Source organism: Ursus arctos, unplaced genomic scaffold (assembly GCF_023065955.2).
Source record: "Ursus arctos isolate Adak ecotype North America unplaced genomic scaffold, UrsArc2.0 scaffold_2, whole genome shotgun sequence".
Classification (NCBI taxonomy): Eukaryota; Metazoa; Chordata; class Mammalia; order Carnivora; family Ursidae; genus Ursus; species Ursus arctos.
In genome coordinates, this window is record NW_026622874.1 from 72,147,102 (window position 1) to 72,159,489 (window position 12,388).

At 46.3% G+C, this 12,388-nt stretch overlaps 1 non-coding gene across 2 annotated transcripts in view; it reads right to left on the reverse strand.

Annotated features, from left to right (window-relative positions):
- Positions 1-1,497: 1,497 nt before the first annotated feature.
- LOC113270821 (uncharacterized) overlaps positions 1,498-12,388 on the reverse strand; it is a 255,478-nt gene continuing 244,587 nt past the window's right edge. For both annotated transcript variants that reach the window (XR_008960398.1, XR_008960396.1), the window contains exon 11: positions 1,498-7,330. This is a non-coding gene — a transcript (uncharacterized LOC113270821). The remainder of the gene's footprint in view (positions 7,331-12,388) is intronic.

Sequence of the window (12,388 nt, forward strand, 5' to 3'; positions counted from 1 at the left end):
GTATCATGTCCTTCAGGAAGACTTCCCTGCTGCCCCAGGCTGGATAAGCTAGGCTATCCAACTGCTCCAAAAATACCTGGTGTTTCTCTCCATTACAGCCCTTGACATGCTGTATTGTCATTTTCTGTTTGTGTGTCAACCATCTGTCTAGATTATAACTCCTCCAGGCCAGGGACAGCAGCTCATTGAGCTCCGAGTGCACGCAGGGACTGTCTTAGGCACTTCACATGTATGAACTCCTAGAGTCCGTCCAGAAATCCTCATGGCTTAGAGACTCTTTTATCTTTGACACAGATGAGGACACTAACGTACTTAGAAGTTAGGTATCAACACCTCTCGGCTGGTGTCAGAGCTGAGCTCAGAACATTGAGGCAACTGGCTTTGGAGAAGTGTGGGTCCTCCTACACTAAATTCCCCCCCCCTTTTTTTTGGAGAGATAATTCATCTACCATAAAATTCACCCTTTAAAGCACCTAATTCAGTGGTTTTTAGTATAGTCACAGGTCATACAACCATCCCCACTATCTCATTCCAGAACATTTTCAATACTGCAAAAAACTCCTACCAATCAGCAGTCACTTCCCATTCCTCACTACTTACTCCCAACCTTTGGCAAGAATTTATGTACTTTCTGCCTCTTTGGTTGTGCCTTTTCTGGGCATATCAGATGGGATCATGCGACAGGTGCTTGTGTGTCTGGTTTCTTTTACTTAGCATGTCGTCAAAGTTCATCCGTGTTGTGGCAAGTATCAATATGCCATTCTGTTCTATTGATGAACCACATTCCATTGCGTGGATATGCTGTATTTTATTTATCCACCATCAGTTAATAGGTAATTGGATTGTTTCCAGTAGGAAACGTGAGTCTGCCAACTTTCTTCTTTTCCAAGATGGTTTTGGCTCCTCAGTGTCCCACATTTGCATATTAATTTTAGGATCAGCTTGCCAATTCCTGCAAAAAGAGCACCCGAAATTTTGATAGGAATTACATTAAATATGCAGATCGGTTTGGGGGGACTGCCGTCTAAATGGTATTAGGTCTTCCAATCCATGAACACGGGATGTCTTTCCATTTATCTGCCATCTTCAATTTCTTTCAGCAATGATTTGCAGCTTTTGGTGTACAAGTCTTGTACTTCTTTTGTACATTTCTTCCTAAGTATTTTATTCTTTTCAATTGTTTTCATTTAATTTCATTTTCAGATTGTACACTGCTAGTGTATGGAAATATAAGTGATGTATATATATAGTGTAGATATATATGGTGTACATAGTGTATACTGTATATATGTATATAGTATATAATGTATAATACATGCACTATATATACAATCTATTACACAATAGTATAAATATCCTGCAAACTTGTATTGTGTGTGTATATATGTATATATAGTGCATATATTGTATATATATCATATACATTGTTTATCATATCCTGCAAACTTGCTGAACTCATTTACTAGCTCTAATAATTTTTTGCGTGTGTGTGTGTATTCTTAGAATTTTCTCTAGACAAAATCATGTCATCTGAGAACAGAGATAGTTTTACGTCTTTCTTTTTAGTCTCAGTGCCTTTTATTTCTTTTTCTTGACTAATTGCCTACACTATATTTTCATAATAATAATTGCCAGCATTTTTAGTGCTTGCTATGTGCCAGGTATTTTTTTTTTTAATCAATTTATGTCCTTAGTGAAAGTCGGCAGCATTTTATGTGTATTAAATATTCACGGAAGTTCTAAAAAGATGGGATTGCTTTCACATGAAAAACAGTAAAGGTAAAGTATATCAAGAGTAATTCTAGTTGAGTAGGCCCTGTGAAGAGACAGAATGTAATCTTGGCAAAACCAACAGCTTCCACCAATCCCTGGGGCCTATAGAGATGGTTAGCAAAGGGACAGAAACCGCTGAAGACCAGTGTTGAAGTGAATCCCCAGTGCAGGTTATTTTTTGTCATTTTCCCTTGTCCTTAAACAGCTATGGCAGAAATTTACGATTTTCCTGACATTATGGCTTAATCTTCATGTGCCGTAGCAAGAGATATTTCAACTCCCAGGGCCTCAGTGTGTGCATCTGTACAATGGGAAGCCTGGGGCTGGCTGTGAGCATGGTGCTGGGTGATGCGTGTGAAGTACCTCCCAAGTTTCTAGAACACAAGGTATTCTCAAGAAATAATACTAACACTGATGTGATCTAGCACTTCGTGAGGGATTGCTGATGCCCGGGCATCAGAGTAAATGCTTCACGTGCCTTTTTTTATTCACCTTGCACACCATCCCATGGGATAAGCGCTAAGGATCAGAGTGCAGGGGTAATTTATTCAAGGTCCTATAACTGGCAAGTGCCACTATTGGGACACAGCCCGAGGTCTTGTGACACCAAGACCCATTACTTTAAACATGGTTTACCTTTCTTTCTATTCCTCCTGCCCGGTTCCTCACCCATCTCACCCCAGGTTTGGAACAACAAACAAGTATAATTCACAGAATAAAATACATGGTTTATTTATTCATTCAATCAACCACCAAGGAATAACGAGCTCCTGTTATGTAACAGGCCCTAGAGAAGTCTCTGAAAATAAAGTTATGAAGAAGACGCATTCCCTGCTCTACATAATCTTAAGATTCATGAAGCAGAGAGAAAAGCACAGTGCATACATAACAACATGCCAGGATGCATCCTTTATGAGTCTGGACTTCATCCCATGGCACACTGTGTCTCTCTCCTTGCTAGAATTTATCACCATCACCGTGTGACACGCATCTGGACTCTTGACTAAGTTTGGTCTCCCCCTCTGGACTGTAAATCCCATAAAGGTAGCGAGGTTGCTATTTGGGCCACTACCATGATCCTAAAGTAGACGACAAAGTGCTTTGCGCATAGTAGGCTTTTCGTGAATGGGATATTTGAAAGGGGGAAGGAACGAAGGTTTTCATATGAAGGAAGCGTGGCTAGATTTGCACTCTGGAAGGGTTATCATTCTGACCAGAGGCAGGGATGACTGTGAGGAGGCTGTTAGGGCGATTAGGGAGATCATGCACCCTTGTCCTGTTCAGCTCAGGCTTGGTCACGTGACTTGCTCTGGCCAATTACATGTGAACATACGTCTGTCGCTTCCAGGCAGAAGTTCTCATAGCCCCCAAGCAGCTCCCCAGGGAGTCTGTTCCCTCATCCATGATGATGATTAGTGCTGCAGACCGAGCCCGGAGATGTCATGGAGCAGGAGACATTTGGTGCACACCGAGCATGCAGTGTGATCGAGAGAGACGCCTCTGTGACCGGAAGCCACTGGGACTCTGGGGTCGCTTGTTACAGCAGCAACGTTAGTCCATCCTGACTGATCAGTGACATTGTGGCTCTGGTATGAGGAGTCAGTAAAATGAAACAGTGTCTATAGAACTATCTAGCACATAGTAGGCTTTCAGAAATACTAATATTCCCCTTGACCCAGTGTCCTGAATATTTCTGTTATCCTGTGGGGGGAAAAAATGATGTATGTTGTCTTCATCCATTTGGGCTGCTATAGAAGCATATTATAGACCGGGTGGCTTCTGAACAGTGAACATTTATTCTCACGGTTCTGAAGGCTGCGAAGCCCGAGGTAAGGCACCTGCGGATTTGGTGTCTGGTGAGGGCCCGCTTCCTGGTTCGGAGACCTCATATGTTGGAAGGGGCATTGAATCTCATTTCTGGGGGCTCCAACCCTCCGATCTAGTCACTTCCCAAAGGCCCACCTCTAACTGCCATCACATTGTGAATTTGAGGGAGACACGAACTTCACACTGTGAATTTGAGGGAGACATGAACATTGGCAGACACACACACACACACACACACACACACACACACACACACCTGTATCCTAGCAGAGTCTGTTACACAGTAGGTGTGCGTCACGCGTTAGGTGCCTTCTCTCCTGCATCCTCCTGCCTCACTGAACTCTTCTCTTATAAAGAATGTCTTCCAAGAAAGTTTATCCATCTCTTTATTCATATGGTTTCCAGTTACTTATTTCTCTTTTTAGCTGTGAATCATAGCATGTTTCGAGGCATGCTTTATCTCCTGTTTCCTGCATAAATAATCGTCCCAGATCCAAGGGGTGATGTGGATGCAGTGGTCCCAGGGCTGGCACAGCACTTAGCTCAGCTCTTAATATGCAGTGTGGTGAAAAGGGGTGTCAGGTCGGGAGGGAAACCTCATCTCACATAGCTCGGGCCACTTACATTCATCTGAGGAGAGAGAAGGGATGCATTTGGACTGCAATTCTGCACCTTGTAAATAGACATATATAGCTCTGCATGCATTATTAATACGGGCTTTATTGCTAGGTTTATTGAGTCCACGATGGTGCTTCTCTCGGGAAGCCATAGAACACAGGAAGATTGCACAGACGCCTGCATTAACCAGGACCACAGCATACCAAGCAAATAAGGCTGTGCAAACAGCAGTATTCATGCTAGCTGCATCCTACAATTCAAATAACATAATAACAAATAATGTGCTCGAGCAAGCCCCACAGCTGCTATTTGAAGTATTTTATGCATTTCTTATCTATGCTGCTCATGCTAGCGCGAGAGTAGGTAGGGCAAATGTATTTTAAAGAAGTTCCTTAGCATGACCTACAAAGCCGCTGCCTTCCTTCCTAACTTCACCATGTCCCTGGACTCTCTCCCTCACTCACTCTGATCAGTCACCTTGGACGTGCCAGGAACAGGCAAAACTATTTCCTACCCTCAGCCCCTCATCCTTGCAGGGCCCTCTGCTGAGGGCGCACGCCCACACACCCCTTCATGTAACTGGATCCTCTCTCCATCACTTACCCTGTTTATTAGCAGCCCTGCTTCCTAGGTATCCTTCCCTTTTCTATACCTTTCTGTTCCTATCATCTGTCTCCCCAGCTAGAATATAAACTTCATGGAAGCCGGGACCCTTTCTGTGTTCATTGCTAGATCTCCAACACAGGTAACAGTGGCTGGCACATAGTAGGTTTGCAGTAAATATTTGATGAGTGAATGAATGGGCAGAATGTGAACCTCCGTGGCTGGTAATTCCTCATTTTCTCTGTCCACTGTGGATCTCTTTGATGCAAGCTTCAGGAAGGGCTGTCCTCAGTTCCGTTTGCAGCTCTAGTCCCATGCTCTCAAGCTGGGAGTGGCATCTAAGAAGTGGTCAGTAATTCGTTATTGAACTGAAGAGAACTAAAACCTGTTCTAGAAGCATCCGGCTCTCTTGGGGTGGCCAGTGATGGCTGCAGCCGTCTTTCGTTCCATGACCTTCCCTTATACTCTGTCTGGCATGGTGCCAGAGTATGGAGTTTTCAACAGGGTAGCTTTTCTCCCCTCCTTGACTAGGACATCCCCCTTATGAAAGCGACACAGGGGTGCCCCCATCTTTGATTGGTGACAATAGTTCTTTGAATACAAAATGCCCACTATGTACAAAATTTGCAGAGTGAATAGCCATTTGGGGGTTTATTTGCCAACAAACTACCATCCTTACAAGCCAATCCCAATAGAAAGATTCCCCTTTTTTATAGAGATTGGTTTAGCAGAGGGCATGTAACCTCACTCTGGCCTCTGAAATATATGGAAAAATTAGCTGAAAGAGACTTCTGGGAAATACTCCCCTGTAATGTTAGAACAGGGAGAGCTGTAGAAAGCATTCAGTGGCCCTCTTCACCCCTCTTCCTGTTTGGGAGTAACCATGTGAAGATGTAATGTCCAGAGCTGAGATATCCACCTCATGGCCGGGAAGGGAGACCTCCCTAATATAGCAGGTGATGGGTAGTAAGGAGGGCATGTATTGCATGGTGCACTGGGTGTTATACACAACTAATGAATCATCAAACTTTACATCAAAAACCAGGGATGTACTGTATGGTGACTAACATAATAAAAAATATATAGCAGGTGGCCTACATCTGAGGGGACATTCCTGAAAGCCCAAACCAACCCCAGGATCCTCTTGCTCTGGACTTCCATTTAAGCCAACATGAGATGCTGGGTCTTAGCCACCTTTGCTTAGTTGTTACTTGCAGTCAAATGCACCCTAAGGGTTACATGCACCCTATGACAATGGATTGCTAATTTGGGAGAATGGGACATGAATGAATAAGACAATAGCCACCCGCAAAGACTTCCCAGTGTAGTGGGAGCCTTGAGAAGTCAATCCCGGTTGCAAGTAGGTATAATCAATGCCAGAACAGGAGAAGGCACTGAAAGTTCTCAGAGCCTGGAACAGAGATGTACAACCCAGAGAGTCCTAAAGACATGGCCCCCCACCCCAAAAAAAACCCTCCACAAATCCTGTACTGAGCCCTTAAGACTGAGTAGGGGTTAGCCAGTTGGAGAGGCGTGTTTCATTTAAAGAGGGAGCAATATGTAGAAATTGAGGAGACTCAGGGTAGCTGAATGAGATTCCACGTGTCTGGCGTGGAGCTGTTAGACTGCAGAATGGGTTTGGGGGTTCATGTAGTGTTTTTCATCCAGGAGCACAGGGACAGCCAAATCCTGCCACTGATCCCTCCTCAGGTCTGAGTTGCCCAAGACAGTAAGCCCTACACACACTAGCTGCTGAAATAAACCCGGCCAGTGGCTTAGCCAGCAAGCTAAAATCTGCTTTTGCATAGTTCTGGTGAGACAGGAGGTGAAAACATAAGCAAACCCCTCCCCTTCTGAATCTACAATAGTAGGAATGGCAGGGAAGGGGACAACCTGTCCTGACTTAACTCCCCAGGGAAGAAGAGTGGAGAGGGAACAGAAAGTGATGAAGTAATGTGACTGTTCCTAGCACCTGGGGACAGTGACGGTGAGAGGTCATTCCCACAGGGTTCTCCTCCTTCAAGGTACAGGGACCACACTTGCCAATCCACATCAGCCTGGGCTCTGACTAGTCACATCAGCAAGTCACCCCTTAGGCAAGAGAGTCATATTCAGAGGACGCTCAGAAACATGGAAATGTGGCACAGAGATAGAAATCCCTCCAAAAAAAAAAAAAAAAATGGCAAGCACCGAGGCTAGGGAGATGTGAAGGGATGTGCGTCCCCAATGCCATGTTCAGGAATCTGGACATGACCATGAAGTACTGGGGGTCAGGGAAGGAATTTCGGCAAGTGGATGGAGTTGGGTAGGAGTGTTCAAAAACTCACGGGAGCAGCAGTGTCAAGGCCAGGCCCACTGTGTAGATCCTTGCAGGTCCCTCGTTTGGAAGCAGAGCAGGTGTGGACCCAGCTTTCCCATCAGGGCCTTTCCTCTGCTGGACCACAGTTTGCCCTCTGCTGTGCATTCCGTGAGACTTCAGGGTCAGGCTCCCACAAAGCCAGAACCTCAGCTGTTAAAAGTATGGATTGAGATGAAGAGTGAGAGCTCTACATCGGAGCCAGACAACTTCTCCTGCAAGGGGTCAGGTAGTAAATGTTTTATGCCTTCTGGAGCCTATAGTCTCCCATGCAACGACTGAACTCTGCCACGATAGCCTGAAAGCAGCCATAGGTAGTAGAGACGAGACTGTGCAGGGCTGTGTTCCAATAAAACTTTATTTACAAAACCTGACGTTTGGCCAGATTTGGTCCAGGGGTGCCGTTTGTAGACCTCTGCTTTCGAACTACAGTTCAGCCCTGCTTCCACCTGGGTGCCCTTGGGAGAATGGCTGACTTCCCTAAGCTTCCGTTTCCTCTTCTGCGAATGGGCTGGAATAGCCACGACGTAACTGCTGTGGAGTAGAGTGAGACGGGCTTGGAAGGCACTCAGGACGCAGAGCTGTGGCTGCGGTTTCGCTGTGGCTGCTGTTTGTGTGTGTGTGTGTGTGTGTGTGTGTGTGTGTGTGTGTGTGTTGGTTGGTTGGTTCTTGCCGTGCCTGTCATGCGTCGTGGAAAATGCAGCCCAATCTAAGAGCCAGGAGCGCTGGAGAGAAACAGAAATGTTCGCTGGAGGCACGGAATCGGGAGTGGAGAGGTTCTCTTTCCGGCTCTGCTTGTCTTGAGCTGTGGCTAAGGCTGCCTCTAATTCCTGAAGGACTCGCTTAGGCCATTTAAATGGATTTGATTGGCATTAATTATTAAAAACAATTATTTATTAATAAATAAGAACTCCTAGAATGCCTCACACTTGTTCAGTGCTTTATAGTTTTCTTTTATTTTTGCTTTATTCTTATCAAAGGGCTTTTTAAAACTGGGACACGCCGTGCACCGGGAGGCATAGGAAGATGCGGCGGGGGAGAGGGGGGAGACCTCCTCTTAGAATATCACATGGACTCAATTTGGGGGGAAACAACATTATTTTTTATTAATAAAACAAACTTGAATATATTATGGAGCAGAATATAGAATTGTATAGGTTTTTTTTTTCCTTAAGATGAAGTGTGAGACTTCAAAGATATTTCGAGGTTGAGATCCAGCACTTTGGGCTGTGCCGCAGATGGCTGCCATAGAAGGGGCACATTTGTGTCTCTTCTGAACAGCAGCCCCTGCCACGTGTGTAGGGAAGGAATTTTTACAAATTCTGCGGATGGAGAAACTCTGTCTTGCTCAGAACTTGGGTCTACTCAGAACTTGGCTGCAGAACGAGTCCTCGAACCCAGGATTTCTGGCTCCCTCCATGCATGTGCGAACGGCACTCCCCGGTAGGCAGGGACAGGGAGGTAGTGTGGTGAAACTACGTGCTGGGTGCTATGCTAGGTGCTGGGGCGTGCGGTGGTGATTAAGACAGGGCCCGGAAAGATATAAAACCCTTCACTTCAGCATCTAGTGAGCCTGAATAAAACACCTGGCATTGAGTTACCTTCGTCCCCATGACCTTGGGTCATACCTGTCATTAACGCTCCCTTCCCCAATCCCATAACGGTCCGGTCCGCTCACCTAAGTTTCTGCCTCAGTTTCCCCACACAGCAACAGAATTGCCCACTAGAGTTGAAGCTCCTTTATTCACTTGCTTTGCGTGGGCATGACTCCTCGCCCAGAAGAATAGAACAGAGAATAGAATAGAAGAATATAGAAGAATAGCCCCCCATCAGGAGGGCTCTGGCTCTTGCTGGAATCCCAGGTTTGCCTTGTCATCCTTTTGGAGGTCATGGCTTTTTTCTTTTTCCTTCACAAGAGCCATATTTGCAGCCCACCGAAGCCTCCCCGTTCGCACCTTGTGTCCCCTGAGTCAACTGCTGTAAGTACAGGGAGTCAGGAGCCCACGCCCTGTCTACCGCTTAGCATTTGTGAGAACTTTGGAACATGCCTCAGCCTCTCCACCGTATCTGGCGCCACCAGCACCTGTGAAATCGGAACAGGGTCCCTTCTCTCGGTCTCCATGGGAGGAGGGAGCTAGCTCACATGAACTGCCAAGCACAGGGGGTGGCACTTAATGGTGCCCAGGGTGCCTTGGTTCTCCCACTGCCGGTGAGCTGAGGTCCCGGCCCGGAGGTCTTCAGTTAGGACAGATCTGGATGCTGGAAAGAGCTGGCGGTGGGGTGTGGGAGCGGAGGCAGTGGGGCTGGTGGGCTGTGGAACTCCGGTCCAGCTGTGTGCCTCGGTGGCTCCGCATAGGCTTGTCTTTAACTTCTGCCTCCAAATGAAATGCTGCCGTGGGGCCCCTGCCCACTTTCTGGGGCAGATCCCTCTGTTGCCCGCTCTTAGCAGGGTGCCGGTTCCACTGTGCCCCAGCCTTCAGAACGAAGCTATTTCTGGCAACCATCATTAACTCTCCATTGCCAGTTCCCCAGAGCCTCACCTGTTCCCCGCACCTCCCGAAGTTGACTTCAGAGGGTTTTCGGAGAGTTCTTTGTAATATTAGTTAACATGTACAGGAAAGCCCCAAGGTCATGTTCCACTCTTGGCACCCTTCACTTTAGATTTGAGAAATCCCCTAAAACTCTCATTAGCGGAGGCTGCCTCACACCTATGAAACTTTAAAAATATCTGGCTAATCAGGCACTTTGCACACCTCCACGCGGGCAGGGAGGGAGCCTTTGCCTGCCTCCTCATCCCTTCTCCCGGCATCACATGCGTGCAGACAAGAGCTGTCAAAATCTGACTTCCGATGGTATTTAAAATACAATGAAGGGAACTTCTCTGAAACCAGTATTACCACTTAAAGAGAAACTGGGCGCAAGAGGCAGAGAGCATAGCATCGTGGGGAAATGGCATTCTGGAACACACTCTATGTTCTGATTCGTTTTTGGCTAGGAGCTGATCGTTGTAATTTAAAGGGATATTAACCACACAACGTGAAAATGAAATCACTGCCTCTCGAGTGCCTCCCACACACTCGGCACCAGGAACACTGGTCAGTTACACTGTCTCTGAGTTCACCAAAAACCCTGAAAAGTAAACCCCAGGAAACTGATGCTAAAATGGGTTAAGTAGCTTTCTCCAGCTAACATAGCCAGTATGTGGTTCAGCCATGGTTCTCACCAGTGTGCGTCTGTCTGTCTCTAAAATCCATACCCACCTAGAATGTCCTGCCACCTCCCACATGAAATGTCAATTTCCAAGATGTACCACTGAGACAGAGCTACTCCATTTGTGAAGTTGTGAACCACACGGTGCTGTCGTCAAAATTACCTGGGGGCGTTTAGCCGACATACCTATTCCTGAACCCCACCTGAGAAGTACTGAATTTGAACCTCTGAGGAAGACCATGGAAGTCTGGTCTCCCCAAGCATGTCTGAGGGATTTCATGCTGACCCTTGAGAACCACTGTTCTGTGTCTAAGCCCGTTTGCAGGGATGCCCTGGAGCCGCATTGTGTCTGAACCCCACACGTTCTCCTCAGGAAACAGGAATTTCCTTGTCCACAGACGCTCCAGAAACAGGCTGCCCTGGGGAGAGGAGAGGAACACTTCCCAGTCAGAGAGATGAGTTAGTCTATTCCAAAAGGTGCCCCATCCCGAATTGGGAAACAGGGATAAATGGCCCAGGACGTCAATTTGTGAGACTCACAAGAAGCAATCTCTTCAAGTTAAAATGGCAGCAGGTGTCATAGGCAATGTGGACACTGGAACCACAGATTCCAAACAGGTGGGAGTGGAGAAGGGGCAGCAACGGGGTTAGGAGAGAGTTTGCCTAGAGCATAGGAAGGGCCTGGGGCCTGGAAGTGACCCAGGAGAAAGACTAGTCAACCCAACAGGTAAATAATCAGCAGGAGGCTTGCAAACAGGGAAGGGATATGGCCCAGACAGAGGGCCATGTGGGGAGGGGAGCAGGCATGGCTGACACTGCAGTCAGGACTCAGAAGCCTTCATCTGTGAATTCCATAATCACCACAGAGCCACTACTGTATTGTGTTATAAGGCACAGTCTCTGTCCTGACAGAAGTCCCAGTGTGGTTGAGGGACAGACTTACAGACAAGCATGACGTGGTATAATCACTGTGCTACAAATAGATGCAAAAGGACCTTGGGAGTACAGAGGAAGGGCATCCAACCTAGAGAAGGGCAGTCAAGAAAGGCTTCCTGGTGTACTGTATGGTGACTAACATAATATAATAAAAAATCATTATTAAAAAAATAAAAAAATAAAAAAATAAAAAATAAAGTCGAATGAGACATAAAAAAAAAAAAAAAGAAGGGCTTCCTGGAGAAGGGGATGTCTGAGCTGTTTCTGCTTCAATTGGAGTTCATTGGGAGGGAAAAAAAGGAAGGAGAGATCCAAAGCTGGTAGAAAAGGTTGACTTTCATAAATGTCTAGCCTCATCCAAAATTGGCTTGGGTAGGGAGGGAAGACTCACACCATTGGGGGAGGGCTTAGGAGAGGAGACGGAAAGCCTCAGTGGACCATGTGTGAGGAAATTGAGAAAGCTGAGTAATTCACATACGGCAGTTGTGACAATTACCTAATGACATGGGCAGTATGCAGGACTCAGAGGAGATAAACGGCAGGCAAAGCACGTCAGCCAGGGTGAATCAGGCAGAACTCTGGTGAGGGGTGAATTTTTCTATTGGTCGGTTGCATGCAGAGCAGAAGACAGTGTGGTCTGTGAAACGCTGGTCAGTGTATCTGATCCCACCGTCTTGTTGGATGTTGAGCGCCCTAGGATTGGTTGACTTAAAGGTGAATTTGTATTATTAGGCACATAAAACCAGCACGTCCCAAATAGTCTTTCCTTGAGCAATGATCTCCTACAGGGTCAGGTTTCTTTGAGCGCAGAAGACCGTATCGGTTGGCTACATACAAACTCCTTGCATTTCATCAAAATAATCTTCCTGCTCCAAGTTAACATTTCCAGTGTATCTGCCCTTCCGTCAGGACCTTTAGAGGAGGCAACCTCCATTCGTAATATTTACTCTAAGTTGCAGAAGTGTGATTAATGAAATCCAGGCTACTGTATTGAGTGCAAATAGAAGATGAGCATTCAGGTGGTTACCATCAATTTTAATAGACTTTCAGTGTGATTTGAACCAT